General features: G+C 42.9%; 1 protein-coding gene across 6 annotated transcripts in view; it reads right to left on the reverse strand.

The window, feature by feature from the left end:
• LOC111872920 (polypyrimidine tract-binding protein 1) overlaps window positions 1–16472 on the reverse strand; it is a 670096-nt gene that overhangs the window by 238943 nt on the left and 414681 nt on the right. The gene's annotated exons all lie outside the window — the stretch shown is intronic.

Here is a 16472-nt window from a genome sequence, read left to right on the forward strand (position 1 = left end):
ATTTTGTTTCAACAACACACTTCCCTCCTCCCACTCCCCGAAATGTGGCGTCTGACTGGGGTCTGTACCTCCGCTTCAATTAGCCTTTCTGATGGTAAGCCATGCCTTAAGTAAGGAACTTCATGGGGAAAAAGTCCCGTGTGCTCAATGAAATCTATGGCAGAACCACTGTGGTTTTCATCATAAGCTGAAACAGACTCTCGCAAATTTCGAATGATGATGTAACGAACTACGTCACTATCTGATAATGACGCACTCTCACAGATGCTTCAAATGCACTTACCGAGGTCACGCGTTCCTTTACTATATTTCAGGAATGGCATCTCTGATAGCACGACCCAAGATCGCCAAAACCAGATCCTACCACGACAAAAGATTCCGTTTCCCCATAAACCATTTGTATGGAATTATAAATCTTTAGTAGCAAATACGAAGATCCAACACTGATATCACCAAACCCGAGGCTGAATAAGACCCTGGACTAGTTGCATTGTTTTTCCTCCTTCCATACCAATTTCACAGCGTCATATTAATGTTATCCACCCACCCGCGCTCCAACTATTGAAGTGGCTACACTGGAAGACGCCAGTCCATTGGAGTTGCAGCCGCGTTTACAATCTCCCTGCTCAAATTACATACCCAGTCCAGTCTCATTTCCTTCACTTGTGACGTAATACTTGAGTTTTACCAATCAGAAGCCCATCCACCTGTACTAACATCGTTCAATTTACTCTGATCTCTGAGCGTCGAGGTTAAGACGTTACATACACCCATCTCTGTGAGGGCAAGCAACAAAACGTACAGAATTGAAATCTAAGCATAATCTGTGAGAAACGATGGGTGGGGATAAGAGCGTCATAAGGAAACAGATTTAGGCGTCGTTTTTTATTTCCCCTGAAAACAAGTCAGCCCGAAATAATCTCAGGCTAGATTTCACCCTCCAGTTCGAAATACACGTATTCACATAGGCTGGTGTATTGCAGGAATACTAAGACATTTATTTACCAGCAGGTCAACAGGTTGTTCTGCGACATGCGTGCGGATTGGCCGCAACCTTCCTTGGATTTAGGAGTGGACTGAAATGATTCATTAATGGTCGTGCTGAACCTTCGTGCTCTACTTACCTCACAGTTTCTTGGCCTATTCAGTTAAAGAGTTTTGACATTTTTCGTAAGGTCCCTTATGCACGATTTACGTAAGACGTTCCTAAGATTACAAATAAAATATCCCTCACATATTACTAAGAAAACAAATACGAGCGCCCTTGTGCAACTGTACATAATACTTTGGAAGAAATATACATTTATAGAGGATATTAAAAGAGAAACAGGCAAAAGGTTATCAGAAAATAGCGGTACTGCTGTTATTCTGATTCTGAAACAGCTGAGTGGTGTGGTTGGTTCGTACATTCAGATATAAAACTAAAAACTATTGTCGTAATTGTTTGCTATTAAAGAAACCGACGCTCCGTATAAATACAAATTGTATATGCTTAAATAATTACTGTTACTTACTTACTTACTCACTCATGGAGCTGAGCCCTTCTTGAGGAGCCGCCAATTCTGCAGCTACTCAAGGATTTCACAGCATTTTATGGAACCCGAAGGTTCATCACCGTGTTCACAAGAGCCCTCCACTGGTCCCTATCCTGAGCCAGATTTATCCAGTCCATACCATTCCATCCTACCTCTCTAAGATCCATCCTAATATTGTCCACCCACCTACGCCTTGGTCTTCCCTGTGGTCGCTTTCCTTCTGGCGTTCCCACCAATATCCTATACGCATTCTTCGTCTCCCCCATTCGTGCTACATGACCTGCCCACCTCATCCTCCTTGACTTGATCATTCTAATTCTACTTGGAGAAGAGTACAAGTTATGAAGCTCCTCATTATGCAGTTTTCTATAACCTCCTGTCACTTCATCTCTTCGGTCCAAATATTCTTAACACCCTGTTCTCAAACACCCTCAGTCTATGTTCCTCCCTTAATGTCAGAGACAAAGTTTCACCCATAAAGAACAAATAATTACTGTAAGGATAATAAAAATAGATTAATATAGGTTTTGTGGTTCAGCTATCGCCATTTTGAGTAACATGAGTTCCCCTTGCGCTTTTCAGGAATCTGATGTGCTTGAGATTACTGTACACGGCATCGAGGAAATGTTCACGTCAGATAACGTTTTAGTGCGGGCCGTACCACAGTTAGGCGCTTAGTCTCTGGCTTCCCACCGAGGCGGCCCGGGTGCGAGGTCGGGTCATGTGGGATTTGTGATGGACAAAGTGGCACTGGGGCAGGTTCTCCGAGTATTTCGGTTTCCTTGCGAATTCTTATTCCACCGACTGCTCCACGTCCATCACCATCTGTCATCTGGGGCTGGTAAAATAGGCCAATTGGTGGCCGATGTACGAAGTGGACTCAAGTCTCACCCCCACCAAGAAAATAAGCTAAAAACTAAATTACCGTTACAGCGTGTTGCGTTCAATAAAACAGGCTAATAACTTAACCCGGGCAAAGGTCGGGTCCTTGCAGATAGTAAACGCTAAGCGTTATAAACCTACCTGTCTATTTAAATGAATGAAACGCCCTTAGAACACCTGCTTAGAATGCAGGGTGCGTGTGGCCTAATGTCAATATCTTGGAAAATAAGCAATTTTCTTCAATTTTCCGCTGAACAAACAGTATACCCAAAACTTTTCATAACTCTACCCGCTGTCTTCAGCATCCTATTTCCTTAAGTAGCAATAAAAGTTTCCAAGCTCGGGAGGAATTGAAGCACCTTCCATCATTCCACTCAAGAAATGCACAAGCAAAGTTTTGCGCCTTATATGTCAAAGAAATAAACTAGATAACACAATATAATGCAGCTTAGCTGTATCCAACCCAGCTACAAGGAAATTGACGGTAGAGTGAAGAAGGCTTGTTACACGTAAGACAAGATTCCAAGATGTGATTTGTGCGAGGGGTACTAACCAAGCACAACTGTCTGACTTTATATGCATCGTGTAAGCGTTCTGATGATGGTAATTTGCACCCCGGATTACTGATTCCTGCGCTTGGTCAAGAATACTTCAGGATGGACAAAGAGCCCGAAACTCCGTACTCTAGGAACACCCGTCTTATAACCAACGTAAAAATACACTAAAATCGTACAAAACTGGCATGCTAAAAATCTCCGTTCTTTTGTCATGTAGTTTCCCTACATCACTGAAGGAAGAAAACAGACACTGAGGGTACAAAAAATGGGTTCTGCGGACAATACGTCGCCCTCAGAGAGATGCACAGGAGGCTAAAGAAAACAGCTCGATGAAGACATTCATAATTTTCTTTACTCAGTTTTGTCAGAACGACTTGGATCAAGGAGTGGCAGTTGGAACAGGCATACAGCAGCCATTCTGACTGAGAAGAAGTCGCTAGAAGCGAAGATCTGCGTGCAGACGTTCAAATGGAGGACCTAGGGGTAGATGGAGAAAAAAAAATGGGTCTTCGAAAAAATAGTTTGTGAAGGTGGGAACTGGATTCAACCGCTTTAGGACATGACCAATGATGGCGTTGTTGTGAGACAGTAATGAGACTTCAGGTTCCTTAAAAGAAGATACATGTCTCGGAATATTCTGTACATAAGTCGACAACATTCACTTTTCGTGGTAATATTATTCGAGCATATGCTAAAGTTAAACAAGACACATGTAAGCATTTTCCGTTTTCAGATATCCTTTGCTATGTTTATCGAGAGTGTATATATATATATATATAGTACCTTCTTTGTGAATAACATTTCGAAGTGAATTCTGATAAAATACCTTCTACAATTCTGCCTGGCTGTACTATGCATTTGACCACCTCTGTGGTCTATTTGTCAGAGTTCCTCGCTACAGATCCAGAAGTCCGGGATCAATTCCCGGGGCTACTTAGAAGTAGTGGGACTGAGACGGGGTCCATTAAGCCTCGTGAGGCTGAGGAGCTATTTCAAGGAAATAGCGGCTCCGGTCTAGAAAACCCAAATTAACGGCCGTAGGGATTCGTTGCGCTGACCACGCGACACCCTCTATCCGCTAAAGTTGGCACTAACTTCGACGACAAGCGGCGGTCTCTCGGGGACACAAGTCACGGAGTTCTTTTTGTACTGTGCATTTGCGTGACCAATCAAGCTGGGTGAAGCTTCTGACTTGTAATTAGGAGATATCCAGTATGAATCTCGGCCAGGATATACTGTCCTGATATTACTCAGTCTCTGCAAGCAAATGACGGGACATAATATTCAATTAGGCGAAGACAACTTCCAAGTTTATTCCTAATTCACTATTACCAAATCGTCCGAAGCTACAGAGTCTAACTTACTAACTGCATTGTTAAAAAATTAAACTACATGCGTGAATTTACTGTCCCATGCAGCTACTACTCGTACATGTATGCCTTCTTAGATGGCACTGCTGTTCATCTTCTGAAGCGGGAAACACCAACTTTCCGCGCTTCTATCACAAGATACGTTAAATTTTCAAAGTTAGGGAAGGAAACCTGTAAAAACCGTGTAAACGGCCAGCCGTGAACAAACCGCTAGGTTGCCTACTCCATACATATATACCGACGAATACGAAATGTTTCCGTGCAAACAGCTCTAACTGGAATGTAAACAAGAAGACAGTCATCATTATGGAATTCCATTCTGCCAACACAACTATCAACTGTTTCCTAGGAAGCAGACCGATTTCATACTCGAATTCTCCCGCTCTGTGTGTGATGCTGACAGACGCTGGAAGGATAAAACTCAAGCCTACTATGTTCATACACATAGGTCAGTTCCCATAAGTTATTTAACGACGCCATTTCACAAACCTTGCATATGCCTTCTTTGTGACTGAACTTAAACCCGGGTGTATGAATACTTGAAATATGATAGTGACCTACTGCTGAGACGTACAGACCTAACTGAAGGCGGTGCGTCCTTTCCACAGCAGATGGAATGCGCCTACCACATACTGAGCAATGGACTTAACTCCGCAACAATTTTAACGTACCTGCTGAAATATGGGCATTTATCTCTTACTTCAACAACGCTTTCTCAAATCAATATGTTATCTTCAAGCCGAACCCCATGAAGTGTCCTCTTTGCGCATTCACCGACGTTTCGTAACTGAATGCTAGTAAATGTGTCTGTTGTTTCGTCTATTGAACGATTCCTTCTACACGGCATGCATTATGCAGTGTCGAATATGACGAATAATGAGTTAGGAAAAAATGTCAAAGAAATCAGATGTTTTCTATTTTAAAGTAGCGCCCAATGTTTGCCTAGAGTACTTACTTACAACGTATTTACTCATGGAGCTGAGACCCTCTTGAGAAGCCGCCAATTCTGCAGCTAATCAATAATTTCCCAGTATTTTTTGGAACCCGAAGGTTCATTAACGTGTTCGCAAGAGCCTTCCACTGGTCCCTATCCTGAACCAGATCAATCCAATCCATACCATCCCATCCTGTCTAACATCCATTTTAATAATATCCGCCCACATACGCCTTAATCTTCAGAGTGGTTTCTTTCCTTCTGGTTTTCCAACCAATATCCTATAGGCATTTAGAGTAACTGCGGAAAAACCTTACGAAGCTCAAATGAGATTGCCGGTCTCCGGGCCGAAATTCGATCCCGGAGTGCTTTCTGGTATGAAACCAGATTGCTTACCATTATACCGGGATGTTCGGGGAACCGAAATCCTCTGAAATGGGGAAACTTCGATACTGTGAGTAGAAGGGGTAACGAGTGTGACTTGCCTATATACACGTGTCCCTCTACTTCCGGTGTACAGCAACTTCCTCTTTCCGCCTTAATCTTCCATACGCTCGACGATGGGGCAGGGGAGCAGCGCCAGCTGCAAACGGAAGTTAGGAAGGAAAGAACTAAGAAATGACAAAAGAATAAAGACCCTTCAACAACAGAACCCTCCGGCACACGTCACACACACGCTACCAGGACGTAACAAGCGGAGATGTCCAGAGGAAATTAAGCTCTTACAATCACTGAACACAACGAGGCTGTGAGGGCACACAACTAATCCCTCGAACCCAACGCGCTTGTCACATAAATCCCGGTAACACCCACCCACCGACACCTGCAAGCTGATCAAAGTAGACCAATTATACGCTCGTAATAGGATAAAAAAGACAGAACTTATACTGAGAGAAAATGAAGCAAATAAACACACGATATCCCACTGAAAACACATTTACATGTATATCTTAGAAGATCTTATTTGACGAGCAAAACGTCATACGCCTGGTGACAATACTGTGAGGCAATCATAAAAGCAGGAACTTACCTAAAGGGCAACGACCTTCCACTGCATCAGGTGTCTGTATCTCAAACTCGATCTTTTTTTTTTTTGATTCGCTTAGTGGGGAGTGCAGTCTAACCGGGTCAACTCGGCACGGCGGCCACTGATTGGCCTATTGTAGCATTCCCCGGGTGATTATGACGATGGAGAATTTGGTGGAATGAAGATTGGCAGGGGAAACCGAAGTACTGGGAGAAAACCCGCCCAGCGCCATTTTTTCCACCACAAATCCCACTTGACCAGACCCGAGATCGAACCCGGGCCGCCGGGGTGGGAAGCCACCGACCAACCGCTTGAGCTATGGCGCGGCCTAAACTCGATCTTAGTACCAACTTTATTTCAAGAGCAACGACGCGTAAATAAGCAGGGTATGTGCATCTGCTGTCGATCAAAGTAGAACTCGAACGGTGCCCCGGTAAGTCACGTTTCTACATCTTCGACTGGATCGAAGTATGAACTTTAAGCCTGGTGGCTATGCCTGCGAATGGATCAAGTTAGAAGCCTAGAGCCCGCAACTGTAAATAACTTACGTTAATATCATAATAATAATAATAATACATTATTATTATTATTATTATTATTATTAACAACCAACAGACAATCGCGGGTCCGTACTGGTGAAACTATTTCATCGCCCTTTGAAGTATCGTCCGGTGTTCCACCAAGATCTGTTCGTGGGCCTCCGCTTTTCGGTGTCTACATAAACGACTTGTGTGATTCAATTAAGCACTCCAGGTACCTACTCTTTGCAGATGACATTAAAATTTGCCATGCAATTAGCTCTCCTGAAGATTGTAATCTTCTGCAATCTGACATTGACTGTATACATAGCTGGTGTGCAGCAAACTATATGAAACTCAACTTTAAGAAAAACAAAGTTATAACGGTCTCCAGGAAAACTAACTATCTGCTACACAAGTATAAACTTCTTCATTTCACTATAACTCGAACATATTCAGTGAAAGACCTGGGCGTATACCTTCATTCTAAACTTCATTTTCATGATCATGTAAATTTTATATTTTCACACTGTATTAATTCGCAGTATTACCTTTAACTTTCAACCCTTGAATGCATGTTCATATTATACTTTACTTTAGTTAGATCCAAGGTTGAATACGCTTCAGTAGTTTGGAATTCCATTACGTCAACTGATGTAAACAAACTAGAACACATTCAGCAGAAATTTATGGCTCTCTGTTTTAAACGTTTTTGTTTCTTCACGTAGATTACTGTTACGATTTTGCTTTATAACAACTGAAATTGCACACCTTGCAAAAGAGGAGATATCATCTTGATGCGCACTTCCTTATTCAAGTTTATCGTGGTTCTATACTTTGCCCTTCTGCTTTGGAAACTGTTGGCCTTCGGGTCTCTGTTCGATATATCCGAGACTTTCCTATATTCAATGTCTGTTCTGTTAGTAAAAATTGCCCCTCTGCTAGATGCGCTTCTGCTGCTAATGTTGTTTGTAGGGACCTTGACGTCTTTGGACCAAAAACTGTTGATGAAACATATCGTATACTGAATTAATTAAAATATTATTATTATTATCATTTTTATTATTTTAATTATTACTTGTATTATTATTACTGTATGGTGCTCTATCTGAAATTCAAATTCTCACATTGTGGCTTTGACTGTGTGTTTGTTTTTGTATCTTTATTCAAGCTGTGTAATTAATATAGACTATTATATTTTGTATTTTTTTTAATTATTTTTGTGTATTTCTCTCTATTCGTGCTAGCTTTGTAATTGGCCTCTGTGCTGTTAAGTTTGCACGTAAATCGAATTGAATTATTATTATTATGTTATTGAAGCCTTTGCGGATCATTTTTCTTCGATTTTTAATTCTACTTCTTCTGTTCTTATTCCAGACAAAGCTCGATTATTTTTTCTGATTCTTTAAACGTTCCTTCGATTTCCGACTCCGACCCTAAGCTAGGAATTCGACGTCTCAGCACGTCGAGGTGTGCCGGTCCAGACAAAATCCCTAGTTTTATCACTAGAGTTTGCTCAAAGAATCTCTACCGAATTAAAGGGTCCAACTTTTATGACTGGACCACATGGGATGATTTACGTAACAGACACAATTACAACCGTTAATTACAAGAAACTGACTGGGCCTTGAGGATTCTGTACCTTCCTTTTGTTTATGAAAGGCTATCCAGAAAAGAATATATTCCAAACAAAAGTAAAAGTAACATCTCAAAATGAACGCAATAAAGACTGGCTGTTTAGTTGGCAACAACTGAAACTCTTAGGCAGAAGAAATGCAAGCTCTGCGTTCACCTCTCTTAAAGAACCGTACAAGAATATTTCAGTAAACGTTTCGAAGCCTGCCTACCTACCATACTGACGCCCACGTAAACATGTGGGTTGATTTCCTTTAACCCGATTAAAGGATCCTATAGAAACTGCGCTGTTTCTGTATATCTGCAGGCTTGAGGCACGGGCGATGCATTTGTTAGTGACTTTACAACGTATTTGTTCCTTCAATCTATACAAGGATGCCAAGACTTTTAGTAACATCTGTTATTCTCTACTTAACAGCCTGCGCTGTTTGTAAAAACTACACAATAAGCAAACAGGGTCGCTCTTAACATAATCAAGAACAAATGTCGCCGGTGCACAGGGGCGAAAGCAATACGGTCAAGCGTTTATGTACCTCCGTAAATTATGAGATTTCGACGTCAAGTGAGCAGTTGCTCCATAATTTCCTTTGGTCACAGAGGTGAAGGGAAAAGCATATGAGACTTTAAACTCGCATTTACTTCTTGCTCACAAAAATATTGATATTCTCCGCTTTTTATAAATAACGATACGCATAAACTGCTGAACAGCTTATGTGAACTCCCTCATGAAAAGAGTTTCGTAACATCATTAAAAGTGCATTACTCTTTACAGATTAAGTACCATAACCGCGAAACCGGTTTAAAGTGCTATAAACATTGAGACAATTTTCGTTCACAGCAAGTACCCGAGGATTATAATATATATTATGGTTCTACTGGCGAAAATGTACCTTAAACCGCTCTTCATCTAATTCGCACCCTGTTAGGAAAATCATTCCTCGTAAGCCATATTAATACAACGAGAAGGGAAACTCATTCTGTTCGGCATCAAATATCACAAATGTCTTCCGTCATTATCAAGGAAACAAGGGGCACCCCACGTGCAAAATGTCAGTAACATATACGTACTTCCGCCGGCCACGATAGCCGAGCGGTCTAAGGCATGTATTGTCTTCGCTCGCTTGGAAATCGGGATTGTGGGTTCGTATCCCACTCAGGGATCTTTAGTTTGTGTGTGCGCGTTTTTCTGTGTTTCTGTACAGGCAGAGGCCTTGCGACGAGCTGATCGTCCTCCCAAGGAGTCCTACCGAACGTGTAGGATCTAGAAAAACCGAAGTGAACGGAGAAGTTCATGGAGGTAGCCCTAGGCCAACAGGGGCTGTAGTGCCAAGGAAAAAAAATACGTACTTCCAAACAATTCCTGCTTAGAAAATGAACGGCCCTAATTAACAACTTCCTGAGAACTTTCGCATGCTTCATGCGAAGAATTCGTGCCCGTCCTATGTCAATTCACGATTTTGTTCTGAGATTTCAAGGCCAAAAAATAAAGCACGTATCCAAAATTGGCAACAGAAAAAAAGGACGACCTTAAACAATGAGCGAAACTAGAGATGGATTCAAACGTTGACTGGAAACATTCAAAGGAAGAGATCACTTCAGAGAACTAGGTCAAAAGTAGAAAAAAATTAAATTATCTTGAAGAAGTACCTCTTCCAAGCGGCATTATTAAATAGTACAGTATGATGAAGAATGTAGGAATAGCGCAGGAGGGAAGTGTACATAATTTTGGTAGGGAAACGTTAAGGGAAGTGAGCGCTTGAGAAACCATCTTCGTGTAAACTGGAGGAAAATACCGAGCTGTATGCTGAAGAAACAGGCTTAAGTTTTACTGAACATGAACTGATCTCAGTATGGAGATGATACAATGGTCAACCTTTTCCAACTCAGTACTTAACATCTGTATTAGACAAAATGTTACACTCAGCTTTTCAATTGAGGGTTGGCAAGTGTTTTTAGAGAGGACTAAATCAGTAGCGTATGTACGCACTGCTCACTCTGTAGCGAGGGTAACAGTACTTCGAGGAGAAGTCGACAGAAACAAGTTGAATACAGAAACTACGTTGAATGCGATAGACCATTCTAGAGAATATTTAATCAAAACATAAAATAAACAAGTTTATGATGCTCCAACAAACACAATACTCAAATAAAAAGAGAAATAAATAGAACTTGTTTACACGATGGAACGAAGAAAGATTCCTACAGAAAATTTTAAATTACAGATCAGAAGGTCGCCCAGTTCACAGACGGGGTGGTCGAAAATTACTGTGCGCCAACCTAGGGGACAAACCTTGAAGAACGAAGCACCAACAAATGCTGCATTGTTTCTCTTCTTGCTCTTGGGATTTCGCGGTATGCGTTTAATGCACATCTTCGAATTTCGGATTTCGATGCATAGCACACTGAAGACATTCCAATGTTTCGCCGTACACTGCAGCTGTTATCTTCAGGTTGAATAAGGTGGAAGGACGAAGCAGGCTTCCATCCACGTCTCGCAATGAGAGCGCGGTGTTATCAGATTGGTGGTGGAAATGAGGTTAAGAAAAAATTAAGACAAGGGGTGCAGTCATACTTTGCTACGTTCGACGGCTCACATAAAGCTCCAGTGACGGTTTCCTTTGTTCACTTAAGAGACAAGCATGAAAGTGAGTGGAAGTTGTATCTTATCACAGAACGAACTGGAAAATATTGCACTGCCGTGGACTATTACTCGAACTCCCCTACAGTTTCCAGTGGCCGAATAAAATCACGCAATGCCTTAAGTCATGATAATGAATCTCAGAGCAGATTTGAATAAAAAATCATCCAAATCGGAGGACGCCATTTGGCGGGAGTCCCGGCTGCTTCGGTTGTTGCCTTTCCAATTGGGTCAGATTGCAGACACTGCAACTGCATCCTGGATTGCAAGTCTGTGGCTCACCTGCAGAATTTGCCTGACGCAATCCCCAGACCTGTACCTGCGTAACATAAGGAGACGCAATCCTACACGGACTCAAGGGCAACAGATACCAGGAGTTAAGGCATGGAGTGAAACTCTGCGTACCAGATGGCGATATACTGTGCTTGGGCACAGTTCGCCTCTGCGTTAGCAAAAAAAAAATAGTTCTGGGTAAACAAATCGTCTACTTTACACGGTAAACGTTAAAGTCATCCCTGTAACAGCCCGTGACGGCTCATGCGGTTTTAAGAGGTTGAGGCTCCCAGATCTTCTAGACAATCGGATCACAGATGGCGATAACGTTGTCAGCTTTACGCTCCGGCCGCCCTTTACCGCCCCCCCCAGGAACATTCCTGGTACTCATTTCTGTTAGAGACAGAGCCGTTGCCTAGCAACGATAGGGATGTTTTACCGAGTCATTGCCTAGCAACAATATGGAAATACACATATAGACACACAGACTGATGGGAGGGATTACTGAAGCAGGAAGCTGAGATGGACTCTAGTGCCATAATATGCATACCAAGTTTCATACAGATTGGTTCAGCCATTCAGAAGTTGACAGACACAAACACGCAAGACAGCATGGAGATCGCATAACCCTACTTCCATTTTTCCAGTGTAACGAAAGTAAGCTAATAAATCCTAGCGTCAAAAAAACTGTACTCTGGAATAAGGTTCGACATCTTCAACTCATTAAAGATATTAGATACAAAAAATAACTGGATAACCTAGTTGCCCAGTGTGCATGCCTGTGATATTCTAAGTCAGCTGTTTCAGTAATTCTGTTCCACGTATACTGGTAAAACCTTCGACGCTCTCGTGTGAATTTATCCATGTCCAGCATAAGAAGAATTCTGCAACAGCGGCAACTTCATCGAGACTACGGTTTTACACGAACGCTTTGCAGCCATGTGATTCAGTAATTTACGTGACTGGTACCATGCAACACTTCGGTGACGGCAAGTTTGATTTTGAGCTGGTATTTGCTCGGCTGAGGTTAAGTTTCGTTCGAATGGACAAGATACAGTACAAGGTAAAAGTCAGTGGAGAACAGAACCCCGATATTTCATACACATTCTTACATCCCCTACTTAAAAGCTGGTGTCTGATGAGTAATGACACAGTGGGCATGCAGTCAATCCTCCAGCAGAAGCAGTGACCAGTTGTAATCAGACCCCTCTCCTTGAAGAGGCCAAATTTCAAGAAGAAAATCTGGAGGAAAAAATAGATAGTCAGTGGTCCCGACGGACCCGAAACCAATATTAACTATGCTGGCGAGGACGTACATCTTACTGCTCGTGCTCGCAATGAGTGCGAGAATTCTGGATCCTGTGTTTTGTGAAGATAAATTAATTGGTAGTTGCATGAGAGACATATACTCCAAGTTCTAACCTACATTCCACAACGTTTTCCAGTCTCACAATGGGGGCAGCACAGTTATCGTGCATAACGGGAAGTCCGTGCCCTAGGAGACGCCAATTGGCATCCATGCACAAAGCAGGAATGCCAGATATTCAATAGTGACATTCGCGAACAAATTCGGTCGTAAAAACAGCAAATGACGATCGCGCAAGCAGGAGCACCGACACGAGAAAACTGTGGCCAATACCCGAGCCTTTGAAGCTAGGTGTTCCAATATGAACTAACCACCCCCTGGATATTTCGCTCTGTGTTTGCTCTATGTACAGCAGCAGGAAAAAACAACTACATTGGTCAAGCGGTGTCAAATGGCAAGATTATTTTAATGGTCAGTTCCGAAAGTACGTGTAAGAAGTAGAACGTGACCTATTTAAGGTAAAATTGTAGTATTTACCTATAGAGTGTAAGGAAACCCACGACAAACTTCTGTCGGTATTTGGAATATTTACCTACAGAGGGTAATGAAACCAATGACAAACTTCTGTCGGTACAAAGGTCTTGGAGCAGAGTTATGATTCCTCGAACATGAAACAGGAATACCAACTATTCAACCGCTGCGGCGCAACAGATTTAATTCTCATTAGTTTCCATACATTTAAGAATGAAACTCGACACCAGTTATGGAATCTTGTTCAGATCTGTTCTGTCGTCCCATCGGCCCGTGTAGATGAAAACAAACTCCGTTGTTTCAATCCGCAAGAGAACTATACCGACCGACCGACCGACCGAGAGAGCGAGCGACCGCCGCTTGTCGGCGAAGTTAGTGCCAACTTTAGTTGATAGAGGGTGTCGCGTGGTCGGCGCAACGAATCCCCACGGCCGTTAATTTCGGGTTTCTACATCGGAAACGCTATTTCCTTGAAATAGCTACTCAATTATCCTCACGAGGCTGAGTGGACCCTGTCTCAGACCCACTATTTCTCAGAAAATCTGATAGCGCCGGGAATCGAACGCGGACCTCTGGATCTGTAGCCAGGAACTCTGACAACCAGACCACAGAGGCGGTCCCCGGGTAGATAATTCTCCGTTAAAACTACCTCGGCTATTTTCTGCTCATTGCGCACTGCGCTCTCTTTCACAGCTACTACTTTAAATGTATTATCCCATGTCTTCCACAGTCAAGTAATTTACATGTTTGATAACGTATTAAATTTTGCTATCATTAACTTCTAAGCCTGTTCCCAGGAATGCCAACATGGCCTTGATCTGTTCAACGTCGTTTTACTAGTCCGAAGTCTTTCCAGCCAATCGGGAAAGCCAACTGTAAAAGGCAAAATCTATTCACTCTGTATCCTACCAATTCTGTCGGCATCCTTGTGCATCTTCATCTCGGCCTACAACTGTAACCGTCACTTTCTCTGACGTCAGAACTTCTTTGATGCTAACCAGCTGCTAGGCACCTATCCAGAGAATTACTACAACGTCCAAACAATGCCACGCTAACCTAAACTATCCAAATGAAAAAGTATAAAGATGTACAACAGCATGAACATAATTCATACATGCATACAGCATATAAAGGGAGGCTCGCGGTAGCTACAAGCCAGAAGGTCACGGTCTCGAGGTGGATTTTTTTTTTTTTTCAATTTACCCAATCCTTCCAACCGCACTATGGCCCCTGTAGTCGACTCAGCCTCTAACAGAAATGAGTAGAAGGGATATTCCTGGGGGGTAAATGGCGGCCGGCGCGTAAGGCTGACCTCAGCGCCATCTGTGAGCAGACTGTTCCGACCTCTCACAACCCTATGGGCCTTCATGGCCTGTTACAGGGATAACAACAAATACAAAGATACACGTACATGTAAGCATGTTTTTGCCATTATCCGTGATTTCGAATGGCACTATGATATCGCGCTGAGGAATACAGCTGGCAACTTTAACAGGAAAACCGCAAACATCACAGAACAAATAGGAAGTAGATGGTGTCATGGATGTGGCCTGTGGCAGATCAGTATTCTCAGTTGCCTTCACCCTCGGCTACTACTGCCACACTGTGTTGGGCGGTTCGCACGTCTTCACCACCTGGAGATTATGCTACCGGGAGTACGCTGCTGGTAGGCCAGCCGTGCTGGACACGTCGAAGACTGAGAAACAGGGCGTGAGGCTACCAACGACGTCTCGAATAAGAAAATCAGTCGGGTGTATAATTAAGCTGGACGCGTGAGACAAGGTTTTAGGGGCAAAGAGAAAGGCAGCAAAGGGCAAACAACAGACAAGAATAAGTGTGTATCTGTAGTACTGGAGACCTAGGACTTCAGGAGACCCATCGTGCTCCACAGACAGAGGGAAATTCCTAGAGCAGTGATGCAACTGGTAGCTTCTCACGTCCCTTCTTAATCAAGATATTTACTCGGTTAAGAGCTGATGAATTTTCTGCTTGGGATTATGGGCGTACAGAATTGATGAAAAACTGAAATCAAATCATGCGTTTAGTGCAGACACCCAGTAATAAATACGCTCTGCTCTGTAGAGGCAGCTAAAATTTTAATTTACTTAAATTATATTAAACTAAACCAAATGACGCCGAGAGGTATAAGGCATGCAGCCGGCATCGTATGGTTCGAATCCCACTCAGAGCATGGATGCTTAGCGCTTGTGTATGTGCGTTTTTCTGCGTCTGTATACAGGTAGAGGCCTTGCGACAAACTGATCACACGCCCAAGGAGTCCTACCGAATGTCTGAGATCTAGTAAACCGAAGTGAAATGGAGAGTTTCATGGAAGTAGGCGAAGGCCCAAATTGGGGCTGTAGCGCCAAAAAAAAAAAAAACCAATGATGTCACTGAAGTTAAATTGTGCTGTGTTTAACAACACAAAGCAAAGGCTTTGCCTAGATGTTTAGCACATGCCTCTAGATATGAGAACATTCCGTTCCCACGTAACTACGTTTCACTGCCTTTACTGATGGTCTGTACCACATCACAGACGTACACGAATAAACATGATGAGAAAACTTCCACTGATGCATATAAGAATACTGCTAGTCTTCGTTCGTCCTTCAGAAGCCTACATACCCGCAAATATCTATAACAATTCACGAAGAAGACTTCAGCTCCGTGTGCTCGCTTCCTACCTTGCCAGATAACATGGCGTAGCCGTACAAGATACAGTGGGGAGGCCAAAGCACAATCAAAGCTCTGCGGCCAGACATGAGCAACAGCGCAAGTAGTAAAGCTATGATCCACGGGCATGCGATGGCGAACACCGGTGTCCTCCCCTTCACCACAAAACCTGACATTGCATCTGACTATATTACATCAGCATGCCCATCAGACATAAAAGGGAAAGCAGAAAAACCGGTCTGCTCCCTTACCCATCAACAAGTGGCATTCAGCTATTCCGTGACCTACAATAAGTTCTAACCAAGGTCGTAATCGTATTACAGCTTACAACGTCCCGCGTCTTTTGTTGATCGGTTATTTTTTCCCTTGGCACTACAGCCCCAGTGAGCCTAGGTCTACCTCCACGAACTTCTCCGTTCACTTCGGTCTTCTAGATCTTACATATTCGGTAGGACTCCTTGGGCGGGTGATCAGCTCGTCGCAAGGCCTCTACCTGTACACACACAAACTAAACATCCATACCCTGAGTGGGATTCGAACCCACAATCCCGGATTCCAAGCGAGTGAAGACAGTGCATGCAGTTGATCGGTTA

The sequence above is a fragment of the Cryptotermes secundus genome, unplaced genomic scaffold (genome assembly GCF_002891405.2).
Source record: "Cryptotermes secundus unplaced genomic scaffold, Csec_1.0 scaffold407, whole genome shotgun sequence".
In the NCBI taxonomy this organism is placed as follows: Eukaryota; Metazoa; Arthropoda; class Insecta; order Blattodea; family Kalotermitidae; genus Cryptotermes; species Cryptotermes secundus.